Below are 23,800 nucleotides of genomic sequence, written 5' to 3' on the forward strand. Positions count from 1 at the left end.
GATAGGTACAAGAATGCAGCTGACAGATTTCGCAAACCAACACCAACATTTAAGGTAGGAGATTTAGTCTGGTTATCTACAAAGAATTTAAAGATGAAGATCCCTTCCCCTAAGTTGGGACAGAAGTACATCGGTCCTTATAGGATCAGTGGTCTGGCAGGTGCTGTTGCATGTCGCTTAATACTCCCAAGAACAATGAAGATACATCCTGTCTTTCATACTTCCCTACTAAAGGCTGTAGTACCAAATCCTTTTCCAGGACGTTCATCTCCTCCTTCCGATCCCGTTCTTGTGGATGGTCAAGAGCAGTTCATCGTTGAGAGGATTCTGGATTCAAGAATCTACAGAAATTGATTGCAGTATTTGGTTAAATGGCAAGGCTATTCTTCAGAGAATTCCTGGGAACCCGTGGAAAATATTAACGCCTCCCGACTGATTGAGCAGTTCCATCAAAGGTACCCTGGCAAACCTGGTTCGGTTTCGTCCTGAGGCCGTTCTTGAGGTGGGAGTAATGTCAGTATCTAGTCCTGGAATGTTTCTCTTGCCCTTAGACTGGCCCTTAGTTAACATGGATCTTGATGTTTCACGTCGGCCATCTTGCTTCCTACCAAAGCTGTATATAAAGCCAGCACCTGTTCTGTTTCATTGCTTGTGTATTATGTTTTGGACCTTGTTCCTCTGCAGTCCCAAGCCTGGACTTACAATCCCTGTTGGTCCTTTCCTAACGGCGGAGTCCTCTGCCAACCTGCACGTCTGGATCACTGCCTGCTGACCGAGTGATTGCTGAACACCTGACTTCAGAAACCTCTGCCTGACCACACCTGCGGTGAAGAACTCCAGCCAGTGTATTCCTCTGTTCTGCAAGAGACTGTGTCAGTGCTGGACACTCTTGTGCACTCATTGCTCAGTGACTTTGCATGCTGTGTCGCAGAGTATCATCTCTGCTATTACCGTTTACGGATTGACTGAACATTTATCTGGACTTATATGCTATATTGCATTCAGATCACAAATACAATATTGCTTGTTCAAACCATTGGGTCTGCAGTCTCTTTGACCTAGCCACTGGTGTCCAGTTGTATCCACTAGTATCGTGACACTGGGCATACTCTGTATGGTATGACACTGGGCACCCTGTGTATGGTATAACACTGGGCATACTCTGTATGGTATAACACTGGGCACCCTGTGTATGGTATAACAGTGGGCATACTCTGTATGGTATAACAGTGGGCACGCTGTGTATGGTATAACACTGGGCACCCTGTGTATGGTATAACAGTGGGCATACTCTGTATGGTATAACACTGGGCATACTCTGTATGGTATAACACTGGGCACCCTGTGTATGGTATAACAGTGGGCATACTCTGTATGGTATAACAGTGGGCACGCTGTGTATGGTATAACACTGGGCACCCTGTGTATGGTATAACAGTGGGCATACTCTGTATGGTATAACACTGGGCACGCTGTGTATGGTATAACACTGGGCATACTCTGTATGGTATAACACTGGGCACCCTGTGTATGGTATAACACTGGGCACCCTGTGTATGGTATAACACTGGGCACCCTGTGTATGGTATAACACTGGGCATACTCTGTATGGTATAACAGTGGGCACGCTGTGTATGGTATAACACTGGGCACGCTGTGTATGGTATAACAGTGGGCATACTCTGTATGGTATAACACTGGGCACCCTGTGTATGGTATAACACTGGGCATACTCTGTATGGTATAACACTGGGCACCCTGTGTATGGTATAACAGTGGGCATACTCTGTATGGTATAACAGTGGGCACGCTGTGTATGGTATAACACTGGGCACCCTGTGTATGGTATAACAGTGGGCATACTCTGTATGGTATAACACTGGGCACGCTGTGTATGGTATAACACTGGGCATACTCTGTATGGTATAACACTGGGCACCCTGTGTATGGTATAACACTGGGCACCCTGTGTATGGTATAACACTGGGCACCCTGTGTATGGTATAACACTGGGCATACTCTGTATGGTATAACAGTGGGCACGCTGTGTATGGTATAACACTGGGCACGCTGTGTATGGTATAACAGTGGGCATACTCTGTATGGTATAACACTGGGCACGCTGTGCATGATGTGACACTGGGCACCCTGTGTATGGTATAACACTGAGCATACTCTGTATAGTATGACACTGGGCATGCTGTGTATGGTATAACAGTGGCATACTCTGTATGGTATAACACTGGGCACCCTGTGTATGGTATAACACTGGGCACCCTGTGTATGGTATAACAGTGGGCACGCTGTGTATGGTATAACAGTGGGCACGCTCTGTATGGTATAACACTGGGCACGCTGTGCATGGTATAATAGTGGGCACGCTGTACATGGTATGACACTGGGCATACTCTGTATGGTATAACAGTGGGCATACTCTGTATGGCATGACACTGGGCACCCTGTGTATGGTATAACAGTGGGCATACTCTGTATGGCATGACACTGGGCACCCTGTGTATGGTATAACAGTGGGCATACTCTGTATGGTATGACACTGGGCATGCTGTGTATGGTATAACAGTGGGCATACTCTGTATGGTATGGCACTGGGCACCCTGTGTATGGTATAAGTGGGCATACTCTGTATGGTATAACACTGGGCACGCTGTGTATGGTATAACACTGGGCACGCTGTGTATGGTAAAACACTGGGCATACTCTGTATGGTATGACAGTGGGCACGCTGTGTATGGTCTAACAGTGGCAGTGGGCACGCTGTGTTGGTACCCCTATTACCGCCCATACAACCCCCAATACACAACGCAGGCAGCGCATGAAGCGAGCACATGACACACTGCAGCTGCCCCAGCGAGTCCAGACTCCTAGACTGTCCTGAGGGAGGTCATTGCATCACAGTTCTTATCACGCGATCAACAACATTCTGGTCTTCGGAATCATGGCTTCTCGCATACCATCGGGCACCGAAAGATAGTGCGTCTCCATGTAACTGCCAAACGTACCCAGGATATTATCAGTAATCACCAATCAATGTCTAGTAGGAAGCAGCAATGAGCCAATCAGAAACAAAAAAGAAGTATTCTGCACCAATCACAAGCAAAGACAAGGCAGACATAGCCAATCAACAGTCTAGACTTTATTACCCTAGCCAATCAGAGTGTTCTTGGGGAGGGTGCTGGTGGGGCGGTGTCCTAGCTGGTTGTCTTGTGGTTCCACGGTGGAAGGAGTGAAGACTCCGGGGTAAAGGTAAGGCCTCAGGTCAGGCTGGGGTAGATATGTTCGGGGCAGCAACTAATTATAGGAGTGGGAAAGTTATTAACTGCTAACATGCTGAGATTTCACAACTGTGTTAACTCCTTTACCAACATGGTAACCATATTCAACTTTTGTGCCAGTCTGCAAGCTGGGTATACGGCATGGTCTAATCATACGTAATATATAGTCATACGGAGCAGGAAACCTAGCAGGTGACAGTAATAAACATCTGGTGACGATGTATCTAGTATGTACAGTGTATATTATGTATTACAGGGAGCAGGAAACCTAGCAGGTGACGTGTAATAAACCTCTGGTGACGATGTATCTATGTACAGTGTATATTATGTATTATATAGAGCAGGAAACCTAGCAGGTGACAGTAATAAACATCTGGTGACGATGTATCTAGTATGTACAGTGTATATTATGTATTATATAGAGGAGGAAACCTAGCAGGTGACGTGTAATAAACCTCTGGTGACGATGTATCTATGTACAGTGTATATTATGTATTATATAGAGGAGGAAACCTAGCAGGTGACGTGTAATAAACCTCTGGTGACGATGTATCTATGTACAGTGTATATTATGTATTATATAGAGCAGGAAACCTAGCAGGTGACAGTAATAAACATCTGGTGACGATGTATCTAGTATGTACAGTGTATATTATGTATTATATAGAGGAGGAAACCTAGCAGGTGACGTGTAATAAACATCTGGTGACGATGTATCTAGTATGTACAGTGTATATTATGTATTACAGGGAGCAGGAAACCTAGCAGGTGACGTGTAATAAACCTCTGGTGACGATGTATCTATGTACAGTGTATATGTATTATATAGAGCAGGAAACCTAGCAGGTGACCTGTAATAAACCTCTGGTGACGATGTATCTATGTACAGTGTATATTATGTATTATATAGAGGAGGAAACCTAGCAGGTGACGTGTAATAAACCTCTGGTGACGATGTATCTATGTACAGTGTATATTATGTATTATATAGAGCAGGAAACCTAGCAGGTGACAGTAATAAACATCTGGTGACGATGTATCTAGTATGTACAGTGTATATTATGTATTATATAGAGGAGGAAACCTAGCAGGTGACGTGTAATAAACATCTGGTGACGATGTATCTAGTATGTACAGTGTATATTATGTATTACAGGGAGCAGGAAACCTAGCAGGTGACGTGTAATAAACCTCTGGTGACGATGTATCTATGTACAGTGTATATTATGTATTACAGGGAGCAGGAAACCTACCAGGTGACGTGTAATAAACCTCTGGTGACGTTGTATCTATGTACAGTGTATATTATGTATTATATAGAGGAGGAAACCTAGCAGGTGACGTGTAATAAACCTCTGGTGACGATGTATCTATGTACAGTGTATATTATGTATTATATAGAGCAGGAAACCTAGCAGGTGACGTGTAATAAACCTCTGGTGACGATGTATCTAGTATGTACAGTGTATATTATGTATTACAGGGAGCAGGAAACCTACCAGGTGACGTGTAATAAACCTCTGGTGACGATGTATCTATGTACAGTGTATATTATGTATTATATAGAGGAGGAAACCTAGCAGGTGACGTGTAATAAACCTCTGGTGACGATGTATCTATGTACAGTGTATATTATGTATTATATAGAGCAGGAAACATAGCAGGTGACGTGTAATAAACCTCTGGTGACGATGTATCTATGTACAGTGTATATTATGTATTATATAGAGCAGGAAACCTAGCAGGTGACAGTAATAAACATCTGGTGACGATGTATCTAGTATGTACAGTGTATATTATGTATTATATAGAGGAGGAAACCTAGCAGGTGACGTGTAATAAACCTCTGGTGACGATGTATCTATGTACAGTGTATATTATGTATTACAGGGAGCAGGAAACCTACCAGGTGACGTGTAATAAACCTCTGGTGACGTTGTATCTATGTACAGTGTATATTATGTATTATATAGAGGAGGAAACCTAGCAGGTGACGTGTAATAAACCTCTGGTGACGATGTATCTATGTACAGTGTATATTATGTATTATATAGAGCAGGAAACCTAGCAGGTGACAGTAATAAACATCTGGTGACGATGTATCTAGTATGTACAGTGTATATTATGTATTATATAGAGGAGGAAACCTAGCAGGTGACGTGTAATAAACCTCTGGTGACGATGTATCTATGTACAGTGTATATTATGTATTATATAGAGCAGGAAACCTAGCAGGTGACGTGTAATAAACATCTGGTGACGATGTATCTAGTATGTACAGTGTATATTATGTATTATATAGAGCAGGAAACCTAGCAGGTGACGTGTAATAAACCTCTGGTGACGATGTATCTAGTATGTACAGTGTATATTATGTATTACAGGGAGCAGGAAACCTAGCAGGTGACGTGTAATAAACCTCTGGTGACGATGTATCTATGTACAGTGTATATTATGTATTATATAGAGCAGGAAACCTAGCAGGTGACGTGTAATAAACCTCTGGTGATGATGTATCTATGTACAGTGTATATTATGTATTATATAGAGCAGGAAACCTACCAGGTGACGTGTAATAAACCTCTGGTGACGATGTATCTAGTATGTACAGTGTATATTATGTATTACAGGGAGCAGGAAACCTACCAGGTGACGTGTAATAAACCTCTGGTGACGATGTGTCTATGTACAGTGTATATTATGTATTATATAGAGGAGGAAACATACCAGGTGACGTGTAATAAACCTCTGGTGACGATGTATCTATGTACAGTGTATATTATGTATTACAGGGAGCAGGAAACCTAGCAGGTGACAGTAATAAACATCTGGTGACGATGTATCTAGTATGTACAGTGTATATTATGTATTACAGGGAGCAGGAAACCTAGCAGGTGACGTGTAATAAACCTCTGGTGACGATGTATCTATGTACAGTGTATATTATGTATTACAGGGAGCAGGAAACCTAGCAGGTGACAGTAATAAACATCTGGTGACGATGTATCTAGTATGTACAGTGTATATTATGTATTACAGGGAGCAGGAAACCTAGCAGGTGACGTGTAATAAACCTCTGGTGACGATGTATCTATGTACAGTGTATATTATGTATTATATAGAGCAGGAAACCTAGCAGGTGACGTGTAATAAACCTCTGGTGACGATGTATCTATGTACAGTGTATATTATGTATTACAGGGAGCAGGAAACCTAGCAGGTGACAGTAATAAACATCTGGTGACGATGTATCTAGTATGTACAGTGTATATTATGTATTACAGGGAACAGGAAACCTAGCAGGTGACGTGTAATAAACCTCTGGTGACGATGTATCTATGTACAGTGTATATTATGTATTATATAGAGCAGGAAACCTAGCAGGTGACGTGTAATAAACCTCTGGTGACGATGTATCTATGTACAGTGTATATTATGTATTACAGGGAGCAGGAAACCTAGCAGGTGACAGTAATAAACATCTGGTGACGATGTATCTAGTATGTACAGTGTATATTATGTATTACAGGGAGCAGGAAACCTACCATGTGACGTGTAATAAACCTCTGGTGACGATGTATCTATGTACAGTGTATATGTATTATATAGAGCAGGAAACCTAGCAGGTGACGTGTAATAAACCTCTGGTGACGATGTATCTATGTACAGTGTATATTATGTATTATATAGAGCAGGAAACCTAGCAGGTGACGTGTAATAAACCTCTGGTGACGATGTATCTATGTACAGTGTATATTATGTATTATATAGAGCAGGAAACCTACCAGGTGACGTGTAATAAACATCTGGTGATGATGTATCTATGTACAGTGTATATTATGTATTATAGGCAGCAGGAAACCTAGCAGGTGACGTGTAATAAACCTCTGGTGACGATGTATCTATGTACAGTGTATATTATGTATTATATAGAGCAGGAAACCTAGCAGGTGACGTGTAATAAACCTCTGGTGACGATGTATCTATGTACAGTGTATATTATGTATTACAGGGAGCAGGAAACCTAGCAGGTGACAGTAATAAACATCTGGTGACGATGTATCTAGTATGTACAGTGTATATTATGTATTACAGGGAGCAGGAAACCTACCAGGTGACGTGTAATAAACCTCTGGTGACGATGTATCTATGTACAGTGTATATGTATTATATAGAGCAGGAAACCTAGCAGGTGACGTGTAATAAACCTCTGGTGACGATGTATCTATGTACAGTGTATATTATGTATTACAGGGAGCAGGAAACCTACCAGGTGACGTGTAATAAACCTCTGGTGACGATGTATCTATGTACAGTGTATATGTATTATATAGAGCAGGAAACCTAGCAGGTGACGTGTAATAAACCTCTGGTGACGATGTATCTAGTATGTACAGTGTATATTATGTATTACAGGGAGCAGGAAACCTACCAGGTGACGTGTAATAAACCTCTGGTGACGATGTATCTATGTACAGTGTATATGTATTATATAGAGCAGGAAACATAGCAGGTGACAGTAATAAACCTCTGGTGACGATGTATCTATGTACAGTGTGTATTATGAGCAGCAGGAAACATAGCAGGTGACAGTAATAAACATCTGGTGACGATGTATCTATGTACAGTGTATATTATGTATTATATAGAGCAGGAAACATAGCAGGTGACGTGTAATAAACCTCTGGTGACGATGTATCTATGTACAGTGTATATTATGTATTATAGGGAGCAGGAAACATAGCAGGTGACAGTAATAAACGTCTGGTGACGATGTATCTATGTACAGTGTATATTATGTATTATAGGGAGCAGGAAACATAGCAGGTGACAGTAATAAACGTCTGGTGACGATGTATCTATGTACAGTGTATATTATGTATTACAGGGAGCAGGAAACCTAGCAGGTGACGTGTAATAAACCTCTGGTGACGATGTATCTATGTACAGTGTGTATTATATAGAGCAGGAAACATACCAGGTGACGTGTAATAAACCTCTGGTGACGATGTATCTATGTACAGTGTATATTATGTATTATATAGAGGAGGAAACATACCAGGTGACAAGTAATAAACCTCTGGTGACGATGTATCTATGTACAGTGTATATTATGTATTATAAGGAGCAGGAAACATAGCAGGTGACAGTAATAAACATCTGGTGACGATGTATCTAGTATGTACAGTGTATATTATGTATTACAGGGAGCAGGAAACCTAGCAGGTGACAGTAATAAACATCTGGTGACGATGTATCTAGTATGTACAGTGTATATTATGTATTACAGGGAGCAGGAAACCTAGCAGGTGACGTGTAATAAACCTCTGGTGACGATGTATCTATGTACAGTGTATATTATGTATTACAGGGAGCAGGAAACCTAGCAGGTGACAGTAATAAACATCTGGTGACGATGTATCTAGTATGTACAGTGTATATTATGTATTACAGGGAGCAGGAAACCTACCAGGTGACGTGTAATAAACCTCTGGTGACGATGTATCTATGTACAGTGTATATGTATTATATAGAGCAGGAAACCTAGCAGGTGACGTGTAATAAACCTCTGGTGACGATGTATCTATGTACAGTGTATATTATGTATTACAGGGAGCAGGAAACCTACCAGGTGACGTGTAATAAACCTCTGGTGACGATGTATCTAGTATGTACAGTGTATATTATGTATTACAGGGAGCAGGAAACCTACCAGGTGACGTGTAATAAACCTCTGGTGACGATGTATCTATGTACAGTGTATATGTATTATATAGAGCAGGAAACATAGCAGGTGACAGTAATAAACCTCTGGTGACGATGTATCTATGTACAGTGTGTATTATGAGCAGCAGGAAACATAGCAGGTGACAGTAATAAACATCTGGTGACGATGTATCTATGTACAGTGTATATTATGTATTATATAGAGCAGGAAACATAGCAGGTGACGTGTAATAAACCTCTGGTGACGATGTATCTATGTACAGTGTATATTATGTATTATAGGGAGCAGGAAACATAGCAGGTGACAGTAATAAACGTCTGGTGACGATGTATCTATGTACAGTGTATATTATGTATTATAGGGAGCAGGAAACATAGCAGGTGACAGTAATAAACGTCTGGTGACGATGTATCTATGTACAGTGTATATTATGTATTACAGGGAGCAGGAAACCTAGCAGGTGACGTGTAATAAACCTCTGGTGACGATGTATCTATGTACAGTGTGTATTATATAGAGCAGGAAACATACCAGGTGACGTGTAATAAACCTCTGGTGACGATGTATCTATGTACAGTGTATATTATGTATTATATAGAGGAGGAAACATACCAGGTGACAAGTAATAAACCTCTGGTGACGATGTATCTATGTACAGTGTATATTATGTATTATAAGGAGCAGGAAACATAGCAGGTGACGTGTAATAAACCTCTGGTGACGATGTATCTATGTACAGTGTATATTATGTATTATAGGCAGCAGGAAACATAGCAGGTGACGTGTAATAAACCTCTAGTGACGATGTATCTATGTACACTGTATATTATGTATTATAGGCAGCAGGAAACATAGGTGACAGTATTAAACATCTGGTGACGATGTATCTATGTACAGTGTATATTATGTATTATATAGAGGAGGAAACGTACCAGGTGACGTGTAATAAACCTCTGGTGACGATGTATCTATGTACAGTGTGTATTATATAGAGGAGGAAACATACCAGGTGACGTGTAATAGACATCCAGTGACGATGTATCTATGTACAGTGTATATTATGTATTATAGGCAGCAGGAAACATAGCAGGTGACGTGTAATAAACATCTGGTGATGATGTATCTATGTTCAGTGTATGTTATTTATTATAGGGAACAGGAAACAGCAGGGGACAGTAATAGAACCATCGTCACCAGATGTTTATGTACAGTGTATATGTATTATAGGGAGCAGGAAACATAGGTGACGGCATTAAACATCTGGTGACGATGATGTTTCTAAGTACAGTGTATATTATGTATAAACAACAGTTGACGTGTAATAAACTTCTGGTGACTATGTATCTATGTATAGTGTAGGTTATGTATTATATAGAGGAGGAAACATAGCAGGTGACCTGTAATAAACATCTCGTGACGATGTATCTATGTACAGTGTATATTATGTATTCTATAGAGCAGGAAACCTAGCAGGTGACAGTAATACATCGTCACCAGAGGTTTATCTATGTACAGTGTATGATAGATATAAGGCTAAGTGCACAAGTTGCAGAATTTCCGCGGCAATTCTGCAAGTCCTGCCGTGGGTATATCGCATGCGGAATTGGCATGCATATTCCCGCAGAAAACTAGCGTTTTGCAAGCATAATTAGCTTGCAGAATGCTAGCGTTTTCCAAGCGATCTGTAGCATCGCTTGGAAAACTGATTGACAGGTTGGTCACACTTGTCAAACATAGTGTTTGACAAGTGTGACCAACTTTTTACTATTGATGCAGCCTATACCGCATCAATAGTAAAAATAATTTAAAAAATGGTTATACTCGCCTTCCGCAAACAGCCGATCTCCTCAGCAGCTTCCGTTCCTATAGATGTTTGTATGTGCAACACCTTCGATGACGTCGCGGTCACGTGATCGCGACGTCATCGCAGGTCCTTCACACACACCATCTATAGGAATGGAAGCGGCCACGTGCACCGATGAGAGGCGGGAAGACTCCGGGGGCCATCAGAGGGTGAGTATATCATGATTTTTTATTTTAATTTTTTTTTTTATTTATTTTTTTTAACAATTATATGGTGCCCAGTCCGTGGAGGAGAGTCTCCTCTCCTCCTCCCTGGGTACCAACCGCACATGATCTGCTTACTTCCCGCATGGTGGGCATAGCCCCCTGCGGGAAGTAAGCAGATCAATGCATTCCTAGGTGTGCGCAATCCCCGCGATTCCGCAAATTTAATGAACATGCTGCATTTTTTTCCGGAATGCGATTTCCGCTCAGGAAAAAAATGCAGCTTGTGCACAAAAAATGCGGATTGCATTCTATTAAATAGGATGCTTAATGTGAGCGTTTTTTTTTTTGCGGTTTTATAGCGTTTTTATAGCAAAAAAACGCAAAAAATCTGCTACGTGTGTGCACAGCCTTATAGGGAGCAGGAAACATAGCAGGTGACGTGTGATAAACCTCTTGTGATGATGTATCTATGTACAGTGTATGATATGTATTATAGGGAGCAGGAAACATAGCAGATGACAGCATTAAACATCTGGTGACGATGTTTTTAAGTACAGTGTATATTATGTATAAACAATAGTTGTCGTGTAATAAACTTCTGGTGACGATGTATCTATGTATAGTGTATGTTATGTATTATATAGAGGAGGAAACATAGCAGGTGACCTGTAATAAACATCTGGTAACTATGTATCTATGTCCAGTGTATATTATGTATTATATAGAGGAGGAAATATAGGTGACAGTAATAAACATCTGGTGACGATGTATCTATGTACAGTGTGTATTATAGGGGGCAGGTGACATGTAATAAACCTCCGATGACTATGTATCTATGTACAGTGTATATTATGTATTATATAGAGCAGGAAACATAGCAGATGACAGATAACATTGTCATCAGATGTTTATTACTATGTACAGTGTATATTATGTATTATAGGGGGCAGAAAATATAGCAGGTGACAGTAATAAATCTGGGGAGGCAAATTAATAGAGCTTTACAGTAGTACAGGCGGGAGTGGATCAGGGCAACACTTGAGGGTTTTTGTTGTTTTCATGGTGAGAAAGGGGCTGATTTTAGAGATGATCTTTATGTGTAAGCGGCAAGAGCGAGCTAGAGTGTTTATGGAAGGTAAAGGAAAGATTGGTGTCAAACATGACACCCGGACAATGCGCCTGCTGGCGAGGCTTTATCGTTGTGCCACACCCAGAGAGGGAGATGTTGGCGCCAAGGAGGTCAGAAGATGGTGGGAGCAGAAGAAGTTCAGTTTTGGAGAGGTTGAGTTTCAGATAGTGGACATGATGTTGGAGACTGTGAACAGTCACTGGTGTTCTGTAGTACAGAGGGGGTAAGGTCAGGGGATGACGTGTATAGTTGCGTGTCAGCATAAAGATGGTACTGAAAGCCAAATCTGCTGATAGTCTGTACAACTGGGGTCGTGTAGAGAGAAAAGAGAAGAGGGCCAAAGACTGAACCCTGATGGACCCTAATAGTGAGATGAACAGGAGAAGTGTGCCACGCTCACGCCCTGACTGGTGGGCGTGAGCTCGAGGGGTTTGTGGCCCCACTGTGCCTCAAACCAGACTAGCCTGGAAGAGGCGTGACTATGACAGCTGCCTGGGTTTTCACTGGAGCCTCTGATGGTGAGGTCAGGCTTGTGCAGCAGGCAGCTGCCAGGTGCTACTCCAGGGTGGTGTCTGGCTGTGGCTGCTGATCCCACTTGGGAGGCACGGCTGAGACACAGGGCTGGCAGAGACACGACAGAGAACACAGGGCTGGCAGGCACGGCAGAGAACACAGAGCTGGCAGGCACGGCAGAGAACACAGGGCTGGTTTATATGGTGTATGAAGGAACAGGTAGGGACCTGTTCACACTGGAGGTGCAGGTACGGATATGAAGTATGGAGGAACAGGTAGGGACCTGTTCACACAGGAGGTGCAGGAAAGGAAACAAGCAGAAAGGAATGAGGTATGAAGGAACAGGTTGGGACCTGTTCACATAGGAGATGCAGGTACGGAAACAAGCCAGAAGGAAAGGAGAAAGAAGGAACAGGTTGGGACCTGTTCAGACTGGAAGAGAACCGCAAGGCTGCAGATAGGAGCGGTAGAGCAGCAAGAGATAGCGCAGCAATAAAAGCTAAGCAGAGCAGAACCACAAGGAATATGGAGAGGAGCTGCAGCAAGAGGTTTCTGCAGCAGCAAAGCAGAGCAGAAGCGCAAGGAATGCAGAGAGGAGCTGCAGCAAGAGATTACTGCAGCTGCAGAAGATAAGCAGAGTAAAAAGGAGCAGAACCTCAGGAGTGCGGAGCAGAGGTAAAGCCACAAAGGTACAGGGCAGGCAGAGCCACAAGAGTGCGGAGTGTAAGCAGACAGAACACGAGGAAAGACACAGCAGGGAAGGAAGCCACAGACAAGGAGACCGAGATAAGACTAAGGGTACCGTCTCACAGTGGCACTTTTGTCGCTACGACGGTATGATCCGTGACGTTCCAGCGATATCCATACGATATCGCTGTGTCTGACACGCAGCAGCGATCAGGGACCCTGCTGAGAATCGTACGTCGTAGCAGATCGTTTGAAACTTTCTTTCGTCGCTGGATCTCCCGCGGTCATCGCTGGATCGTTGTGTGTGACACCGATCCAGCGATGCGTTCGCTTGTAACCAGGGTAAACATCGGGTTACTAAGCGCAGGGCCGCGCTTAGTAACCCGATGTTTACCCTGGTTACCAGCGTAAAAGTAAAAACAAACAAACCGTACATACTCACATTCCGGTGTCCGTCAGGTCCCTTGCAGTCTGCTTCCCGCTCTGACTGACTGCCGGCTGGAAAGCGAGAGCAGATCACAGCGGCGACGTCACCGCTGTGATCTGCTTTCACTTTACGGCGGCACTCAGTCAGTGCGGGAAGCAGACGGCAAGGGACCTGAAGGACACCGGAATGTGAGTATGTACGGTTTGTTTTTTTTTACTTTTACGCTGGTAACCACGGTAAACATCGGGTTACTAAGCGCGGCCCTGCGCTTAGTAACCCGATGTTTACCCTGGTTACCCGGGACCCTCGGCATCGTTGGTCGCTGGAGAGCGGTCTGTGTGACAGCTCTCCAGCGACCACACAACGACTTTCCAACTATTACGGCCAGGTCGTATCGCTGGTCGTGATCGTTGGAAAGTCGCAGAGTGTGACAGTACCCTAAGTTCAGACAAGGAAATGGAACAAGACAAGAAACAAGGACAAAGACACAGGGACCAGGACAGTGGCGTAACTACAAAGTTATGGGCCCCGGTGCGAACTTCCAAATGGGGCCCCCCCCCTACCCCCCCCACCTTCCCCCGCCTCTGCAACCCCCCCACCTTCCCCCGCCCCGCTTCCCCTAGATACGCCTCAGACTGTTGCAGGAATCTCCTGCACTGCAACATGGTGTTGGGTGCCAGCACAGCCCGCACAGTGGTATATAGAGCACAGCCCGCACAGTGGTATATCCAGCACAGCCCGCACAGTGTTATATACAGCAGAGCCCGCACAGTGGTATATAGAGCACAGCCCGCACAGTGGTATATACAGCAGAGCCCGCACAGTGGTATATCCAGCACAGACCGCACAAGTGGTATATCCAGCACAGACCGCACAGTGGTATATCCAGCACAGACCGCACAGTGGTATATCCAGCACAGCCCTCACAGTGGTATATCCAGCACAGCCCGCACAGGGGTATATACAGCACAGCCCGCACAGGGGTATATACAGCACAGCCCGCACAGGGGTATATACAGCACAGCCCGCACAGTGGTATATCCAGCACAGCCCGCACAGTGGTATATACAGCAGAGCCCGCACAGTGTTATATACAGCAGAGTCCGCACAGTGGTATATACAGCAGAGCCCGCACAGTGGTATATAGAGCACAGTCCGCACAGTGGTATATACAGCACAGCCCGCACAGTGTTATATACAGCACAGCCCGCACAGTGGTATATACAGCACAGCCCGCACAGTGGTATATAGAGCACAGCCCGCACAGTGGTATATAGAGCACAGCCCGCACAGTGGTATATAGAGCACAGCCCGCACAGTGGTATATACAGCAGAGTCCGCACAGTGGTATATACAGCAGAGCCCGCACAGTGGTATATACAGCAGAGCCCGCACAGGGGTATATACAGCAGAGCCCGCACAGGGATATATAGAGCACAGCCCACATCTCATCTCATCTCCCCCCCCCCCCCCCCCCCGATAATGGCCCCACAGTCCGGTTAAAAAGAAAAAAAAAAAAAACTCTCCTCACCTTTCCTTTTGCCCGCGCTGCTCCTGGCGGCTGCAGTCTGCCCAGGACACTGCAGGTGCGCGATGATATGACGTCATCGCGCACCCGCAGTGTACTGTCAGAGGCAGAGCGGGGAATGATGGGAGAGGAAGCGTCAGGTGACGCTCTCTCCTCCCATCATTGCATTGAACTATACCGGTGTCATAGACGCCGGTATAGTTAAATGCGGCGGCGGCGGCGGCACTGGGGGGGGTTCCGGGGGAGGAACAGTGCAGCGGCCCACTACTGGCATCGGCTCTTCTGGCATTTGCCAGAAGTGCCCGATGGCCAGCCTGGCCCTGCTCAGACCTGCCGGCCCGGGGCCCCTGACCTGCGGGGCCCGGTCGCAATGGCGACCGCTGCGACCGCGGTAGTTACGCCCCTGGACCAGGATATTCTGCCTCCTGGAGGGCGGACAACAAGATCAAGGCAAGGCAAGGAGAAAAATCTCAAGAGAGGGAGTAACACAGAGCAAGGCCTGGCAAGCTCAGTTTGTGCTTAGCTTCTGAGTTAACACATTGCACAGGCCCAGTCCACTGGGTGGAGCTGCACTAAATACTGGAGGCCTCCTGGCAATTGATCAGGAACAGATTAGACAGATGCACCTGATTCCTATAAGAACCAGAGAGTTCAGGCGCCGCCCCCCTATGCACACAGCCAGGAAGCATGCAGAGAGCAGAGGCACAGAATATGGAGCTGGCATGAAACAGAAACCACATCATGGCCAGGAGCAGTGGGTAAGATAGTGTGAGAGATGGAAGGCCATGCCGTGATGCCAGCAGAGTTGTTACAAAGTGGAGCCAGCGAACGATTCTGAAGGAGCCGTAAGAAAGATAGGAAGAGGACCAGGATAGAGCAGTGTTCTTTATGCCTAGTGATTGGACTATAGAGAGTAGGAGATGGTGGTCAACAGTGTCGAGAGCTGCGGAGCGGCCCCGGCCGCGTCCTTCCCCGGAGACAGAAGGTTCAGCGATGGTACAATCGGAGTCGCCTCCATAACCAAACACTCCCGGTCTTACCAGGCTTTTAGCAGATCCACATGATACAGTTGTTTGTGTTTTCTCTTTCTGGGCTGGTTCACTTCCCCCACCTTTTCCTCATACCTCGTACCTCATATGGCCCTTGCCACTTGGACATGAATTAACTCTCTGCTGTGTGGGCACTAGCACCCGATCCCCTTCTTTAAAGGTCCTGACTGTCGCCCTTTTATTATATGTGCGAGTCTTTGCTGCTTGGGCATCCATTAGGTACTCTTTTACTATGGGCATGACTGCTGCATACTTGTCTCATGCTGAATGACGCTCTTATGTGGAGTTAGCTTCTTTTCCCACATCCCCTTGGCCATGTCCAGCAGCCCCCTAGGATGCCTGCCGTACAATAGCTCAAAGGGGGAGAAGCCCGTGGAAGCTTGAGGTACCTAGTGGACAGCGAACATCAAAGAGGACAGTAACATGTTCCTATCCCTCCCGTCTTTGGAGACCACTTTTTTTTTAGTATGGATTTAACCCCTTACCGACATCGAGCGTAATAGTACGCCGATGTAGGTATCCCCCGCTTTGATGTGGGCTCTGGAGGTGAGCCCACATCTTTTCCGGGACATTTCAGCTGTTTTGAACAGCTGACATGTGCCTGCAATAGCCGCTGGTGGAATCGCGATCACCCGCTGCTATTAACTAGTTAAATGCCGCTGTCAAACTCTGACAGCAGCATTTAAATTGTGCTTCCAGCCATCGGGCCAGAAATACGCGCACACATCACGTGATCGGGGGTCATCGGTTCGTCGGCATGGCAACCAGAGGTCATGCCAACAATAAAGTCTAACCTTTTGTTAGACCATACTTTCTCAATTTGTTATCAATAACCTCCCAAATTATGAATAATAATGAAAATAGTATTCAGGATTCACTAAATATTTTAATATCACTTGATTGTCAGAAGATTTAAAGGGGTTGTCTGTCCTTATATCGCTGACCAATCTGCAGGATAGATCATCAATAGTTTTCATCTCTGGCCACATGTAAACAGTGTACACAGCCAGAACAGCACAGTTCTGGTCACTTCGTGGTCGATATTGCCGAGAACTGCAGTTATGCTTGCTTTACTTCAACAAAATATTGGTACAATTTGTTCAGTTTTAAGACTCCTCAAATTTTCAAAACTCCGTAGTGAGGCACAAAAAATGCCTAAAACATGGCTCATTTGACTGAAAACTTAAAGATTATTTTGGGGTCACAAATTAGAGCATTTACTTTAATAAATATACCCTAATTTTGCAGCCAGAGCCTCACAAGGGTAGTGTACCCCAACCACTGTGGCAGCATGACAGCTCGTGTCCCCCACCTGTGTGCTGGCTTCCTTTACAAGCCCTGATGCCGTGATATTCCATCAGAACAGGAAGAAACAGTAAAGGAATACTGTTTTAATGATCTATGCCACGTAATCATTGGTAATCAAGCTGGCTCAGCTGCTATGCCTGCAGGATCATTAGGCTGCAGACAAGTTTGTGTATTTAGCAATACAATTTAAAAATATACAAGCTTTCATACAATGCAAAGGTTATTAAAACTAATCTGTCAGCAGGATTTTGCTATGTAATCTGAGAGCAGCATGCTGTAGGAACAGAGACCCTGTTTCCTGCGATGTATCAGTTACTGGTCTACTTTGGTGCAGTTTTGACATACCGTATATACTCGAGTATAAGCCGAGATTTTCAGCCCAAATTTTTGGGCTGAAAGTGCCCCTCTCGGCTTATACTCGAGTCATGGTCGGCGGCGGGTGAGGGGGAGAGAGACTGTCACATACTCACCTACTCCTGGCGTTCCTGACGTGGTCCCCGCATGTCCCACGGTCTTCGGGTGCCCCAGCTCTTCCTCTGTTCAGCGGTCACATGGTAGCACTCATTAAAGTAATGCATATGGACTCCACCCCCATAGGGGTGGAGCCGCATATTCATTCTTTGTAATGAGTGGTACTAGTGACCACACAGAGTTAGAAGCTGCCGTGCCCGGAGACCATCTGTCCGGGAGAAGGAGCCAGGGACCGCGGCGGAGCAGGTAAGTATTTCATATTTACCTTCCCTCGTTCCACACGCCGGGCGCCTCTCAGTCTTCCCGTCCTCTTGCTGTGACTGTTGAGGTCAGAGGGCGCGATGACGTACTAGTGTGCGCGCCGCCCTCTGCCTGAACAGTACGGTACGCCGAGGAGCAGCAGGCAGCAAGAGAGGTGACTATGTCACTTTTTTTTATTACAGCAGCAGCAGCATTAAATGTGGCACAGTTTTATTTGGAGCATCTATGGGGCAATAATGAATTGTATGGAGCATCTATGGGGCAATAATGAATTGTATGGAACATCTATGGGGCAATAATAAATTGTATGGAGCATCTATGGGGCAATAATGAATTGTATAGCGCATTTATATATCTATTTTTATTTTTGAAATGTACCAGTAGCTGCTGCATTTCCTACCCTAGGCTTATACTCGAGTCAATAAGTTTTTACTCTTCGCCACGACAGCACCCCACTGGAGAGAGGGATCCGCCCCGCAGGAACAGGAAACCTATTGAGAAATAAAAGGGGGCGGTCCGCCTCTCCTCCTCAGTTTAGGTTTCCTGTGGGAACGACAGGACTTCTTCATGGGAAACATACCTGGGCTAGCATGCCGCCTGCGCGGTGTACGTAAGAACGGCAGGGGCTGCGGCTCAGAAGCAGCGTCGGGGGAGTTCCGTTAGACGGCTCCCTCCTCGTCTGAAGGAGCACGCAGACGGCCGGGTCCGGGGAGGGCCGCCCGGCATCCTCTGCGACGGCGGTACGGTGAAGGTAGGAGGACGACTGCACTCCTAAGTGCGGTCCGACGTGAATCCCGGGCCGCACATGCGCTGACCGCTGCAGTACAGGCTACCCCGGAAGTGAATGATGGACTTCCGGGGCGCCTAGGCCGGATCTAAGGCGGGGGAGCCGGCGCCGATCTGCGCATGCGCAAAAAAAAAAAAAAAAAAAAAAGAGAAGTTTGGGTGCACTATTTAAATCGCTGACTAACAGCAAACCAGCGATGCAGAGATGTCATCCCCAGGTGCCATGGACCCCACAGCTGGAGATCCAGTACCCACCGCCAAAGATCACGCCAGAGGATCCTCGGAGACTGCTCGTAAAAGTGACGGTTCCAGAACAGGATCTCGGCCTTCTGATCCGGTATTATTTGCTTCACTGGGTGAGTTGTGAACTCTGCCTATTAAGCTGACGCTGTCTCCCTATTTCTCTCTTTTCTCTTTCTCTCTCTACTTATTACGCTTAGGGCAAAAAAACGACAAAAAACGAAGCACAAGGAATGTGCCTTGTGTAGCCAGCCCCTTCCTGACTCCTACCCCAAAAAACTTTGCAAGGACTGTTTTAAGGAAACAACACAGGGAGCAGCAGTGTCCATTACGGATTTACGGGCCATTATTAGAGAGGAACTTAAAAATATGACCCAGGACAAACCGCATAGTACTAAGTCCAAAACACCGACAATTGGGCCAGACTCCGACAGTGACCAACCTGTACTGTCAGACGCCTCCCTGTCATCATGTTCAGCATCATCATCCTCATCAGAGATAGAAGGACGCTCATGTTTTCCCTTAGACAGTGTGGACAACTTGGTAAAATCAATTCGAAATACCATGGGGTGTGAGGAAACTAAGGGTGCGCAAACCGCGCAGGACATAATGTTCGCGGGTTTGGCAGACAAAGAGGAGATGTTTTCCAGTCATACCAGCAGTGAAAACATGAATTAAAAGAGAGTGGGAGAAGCAGGATCAGAGAAGCTTTCTACCCTCAGCGTCAAAACGAAAATATCCGTTTAGTGACGAGGAGCTTCTTACATGGACCAAAGTCCCTAAGGTTGATGCAGCTGTAGCCTCTACCTCTAAGCAATCCACTTTACCTGTGGAGGATGCGGGACTACTGGTCGATCCTTTGGATCGTAAGGCCGAGTCATCCCTTAAACGGTCTTGGGAAGCGGCTACAGGAATATTCAAGCCTGCAGTGGCCAGCACTTGCGCTGCCCGGTCAATGATCATCTGGATTGATCAATTAGACCAGCAAATTGAAAATAAAAGCTCGAGAGAAAAACTACGTGCAGCCATCCCTTTAATACGAGGAGCAGCGGCCTTTATGGCAGACGCCTCCGCCGACTCACTCCGTTTAGCAGCAAGATCTGCGGGCCTTGTGAATAACGCAAGAAGAGCTCTATGGATGAAAAGTTGGAAAGGGGACGCGCAATCTAAATCCAAAATATGCGCGATCCCATGTGAGGGTGAGTACCTCTTTGGTAAAACCTTAGACGAGATACTCAAAAAGGCAAAGGACAGGAAGAAAGCTTTTCCTTTAAGAGGAGGCCATTTGGCAAAAGGAGGCAAACGGATAGGTCTACAACATGGACCACTAAGGACGACAAGCAGAGAGGTACAATGTTTAGAAGACCCAACCCCCCAAAAGACAACAAATACTGAGGATATACCAGTTGGGGCAGACTGAAGTTTTTCACCACTCAATGGGAGAAAATAACATCTAGCTCGTGGGTTTTAAATATCATCCGAGATGGAATTAAACTAAAATTCTCTCGTGTTCCCCACGAGTCTTATATTATAACCTCTCAGCTCGCCTATACAGCAACAGGCTCTAGAGCTTGAAATTCAAACCCTAATATCAAAACAGGTCCTAGTCCAAGTGCCGGTGGGACAGGAGGGTAGGGGATTCTACTCTCCCCTATTCCTAATTTCTAAGCCCGACGGTTCTTTCAGGACAATCATAAACCTTAAACTCAATTCATTCATTGAAAACTATACATTTAAAATGGAATCCATTAGGTCCACCATAAAGCTCCTCTTCCCAAACTGTATGATGGGGGGCATTGATCTAAAGGATGCTTACTATCATCTCCCCATTCATGACAGATACCAAAAATTCCTCAGAGTGGCGGTAAAAATCAACAACGAGGTTCGTCACTTCCAGTATGCGGCCTTACCCTTCGGCCTCTCAACAGCGCCGAGGATCTTCACCAAGATAATGCTAGAGGTGATGGCATACCTACGCCAGAAGGAGACTTTGATTGTGCCCTATCTGGATGACTTTTTGGTAATAGGAAATTCAGTTACTCAATGTACTGATCGTTTAGCTCACGCAATTTCCTCTCTACAGGACCTGGGCTGGATAATCAATACCGACAAATCCAGACTCAGTCCGCTTTCCCGTCAGGCGTTCCTGGGGTTCCAGTTAGACTCCATATCTCAAAAGTATCTTCTGCCGCAGGTAAAGATTCTACTGATCAGACACAAAGTCCTAGCCGCAATAAATAATCCACGTATATCCCTAAGCCAAGCTATGTCGTTATTAGGGTCTCTTATCTCTTGTATACCAGCAGTGAGATGGGCTCAACACCATACTCGAACACTACAACATCAAATTTTACAAGAGGATAGACGGTTATTTGGGCACCTAAATGCAAAAATAACCTTATCTCAGGAGGTTTTAACTTCCTTAGAGTGGTGGCTAGACTCAAACCATTTGATGAGTGGGGTTCCATGGGTAATAACGCCATCTCATACCATAACCACTGACGCCAGTCCTCATGGATGGGGCGCTCATATGGGGATTGATTATTGCCAGGGGTCATGGAGTATGGAGGAAAGCTGCAGCTCCTCTAACTTTAAAGAACTGAATGCTGTAAAATACGCCTTATACCATTTCCTCCCACAGCTTCGGGGGAAAGACGTCAGAGTCCTGTCCGACAACACCACCACGGTGGCGTATCTAAACCGGCAAGGAGGTACGCGATCAGAGACTCTGATGTCTTCTGCTACAGAAATCTTAAATCTAGCAGAAAGTCACCTAACATCCCTTACTGCGCTGCACATAAGAGGAGCAAACAATCAGCAGGCGGACTTTTTAAGCCGACACACCCTGAGACACGGAGAGTGGTGCCTAAACCAGCAAATATTTCTGGACATAATATCTCTTTGGGGCCGTCCTCAGATAGATCTCTTCGCCACAAGAAAAAACAGAAAAGTCCGGAGATTTGCTTCCCTATCTCCAGCGGATCGTCCGGACATTCTGGACGCTCTCCAAGCCCCTTGGCAGTTCAGTCTGGCATACGCGTTTCCTCCGATCATATTGCTACCTCAAGTTATATGCAAAATCAGAGAAGAAAGGGCGAGAATTGTACTGATAGCTCCATTCTGGCCCAAGAGACCATGGTTCTCATGGCTACAGACCATGTCGGTCTCAGATCCTTGGGTCCTCCCCTCAACGCCCAACCTTCTCTTCCAGGGTCCGTTTTTCCACCCTCAGGTGGACAATCTCCACCTGACGGCCTGGAACTTGAGAGGCAGATGCTAAGATCGAGAGGATTCTCGGGGGGTTTAATTGATACGCTTCTCCATAGTAGAAAACCCTCCACCACAAAAATCTATACGAGAATATGGAAAAAAAAATTTCAATTCCATACATCTACCAACACATCAGAGATTCCGATACATTCTATCCTGGAATTTCTTCAAAAAGGGAGAGAACTAGGTCTAACTGTAAACACCTTAAAGGTTCATGTTTCAGCACTAGGAGCCCTCTATGGCCATAACATCGCGGGGGATAGATGGGTATCCAGATTTATTACGGCCTGCGAAAGAATAAATCCAGTTAATATACCTAGAATTCCACCCTGGGATTTAAATTTGGTTTTACAAGCCCTAACAGACTCTCCATTCGAGCCAATAGACTCAATACCTATTAAATGTCTATCACTAAAAATGGCCCTCTTGGTAGCACTGACTTCAGCTAGGAGAATCAGTGACATCCAAGCACTCTCTATAGATCCACCTTTTTTGTTAACCTTTCAGGATAAGTTAATTCTTAAACCAGACCCTTCCTACCTTCCCAAAGTAGCAAAAAAATTCCATAGGTCACAAGAAATAATCTTGCCCACTTTCTTCAGTAATCCATCTACTCCTGAAGAACAGAAATATCACACTCTAGACGTTAAGAGTAGTGTTAAAATACATTGAAAAGACCAGCAGCTGGCGACAGAGTAGGGCTCTGTTTATTTCCTTCCAGGGTCACAAGAAGGGTCATGGAGTAACAAAAAGCACCTTATCCCGGTGGATCAGAGAGTCTATCAGACTGGCTTATTCCGCGAGGAAAGAAAACCCTCCGGAAGGCATGACGGCACACTCTACCAGAGCGATGGCATCCTCCTGGACAGAGAGGGGAGACGTCCCGATTGAAACTATATGTAAGGCGGCAACTTGGTCAAATCCTTCTACATTCTATAACCACTATAGGCTAGACCTATCGTCAACTTCTGACCTAGACTTTGGCAGGACTGTCCTCAGCACGGTGGTCCCCTCCCTAGGTGATGGTCTCTGAAAGATCTCCAGTGGGGTGCTGTCGTGGCGAAGAGTAAAAAGCCGGATTACTCACCGGTAATGCTCTT

General features: G+C 45.2%; 1 protein-coding gene across 1 annotated transcript in view; it reads left to right on the forward strand.

Annotated features, from left to right (window-relative positions):
* Positions 1-3,171: 3,171 nt before the first annotated feature.
* Positions 3,172-23,800, forward strand: part of WASF2 (WASP family member 2) — a 106,913-nt gene continuing 86,284 nt past the window's right edge. Inside the window, exon 1 of the mRNA XM_077295669.1 lies at positions 3,172-3,264. The gene's annotated coding sequence lies outside the window, so the exon portion shown is untranslated. The remainder of the gene's footprint in view (positions 3,265-23,800) is intronic.

Source organism: Ranitomeya variabilis, chromosome 3, assembly GCF_051348905.1.
Source record: "Ranitomeya variabilis isolate aRanVar5 chromosome 3, aRanVar5.hap1, whole genome shotgun sequence".
Lineage (NCBI taxonomy): Eukaryota > Metazoa > Chordata > Amphibia > Anura > Dendrobatidae > Ranitomeya > Ranitomeya variabilis.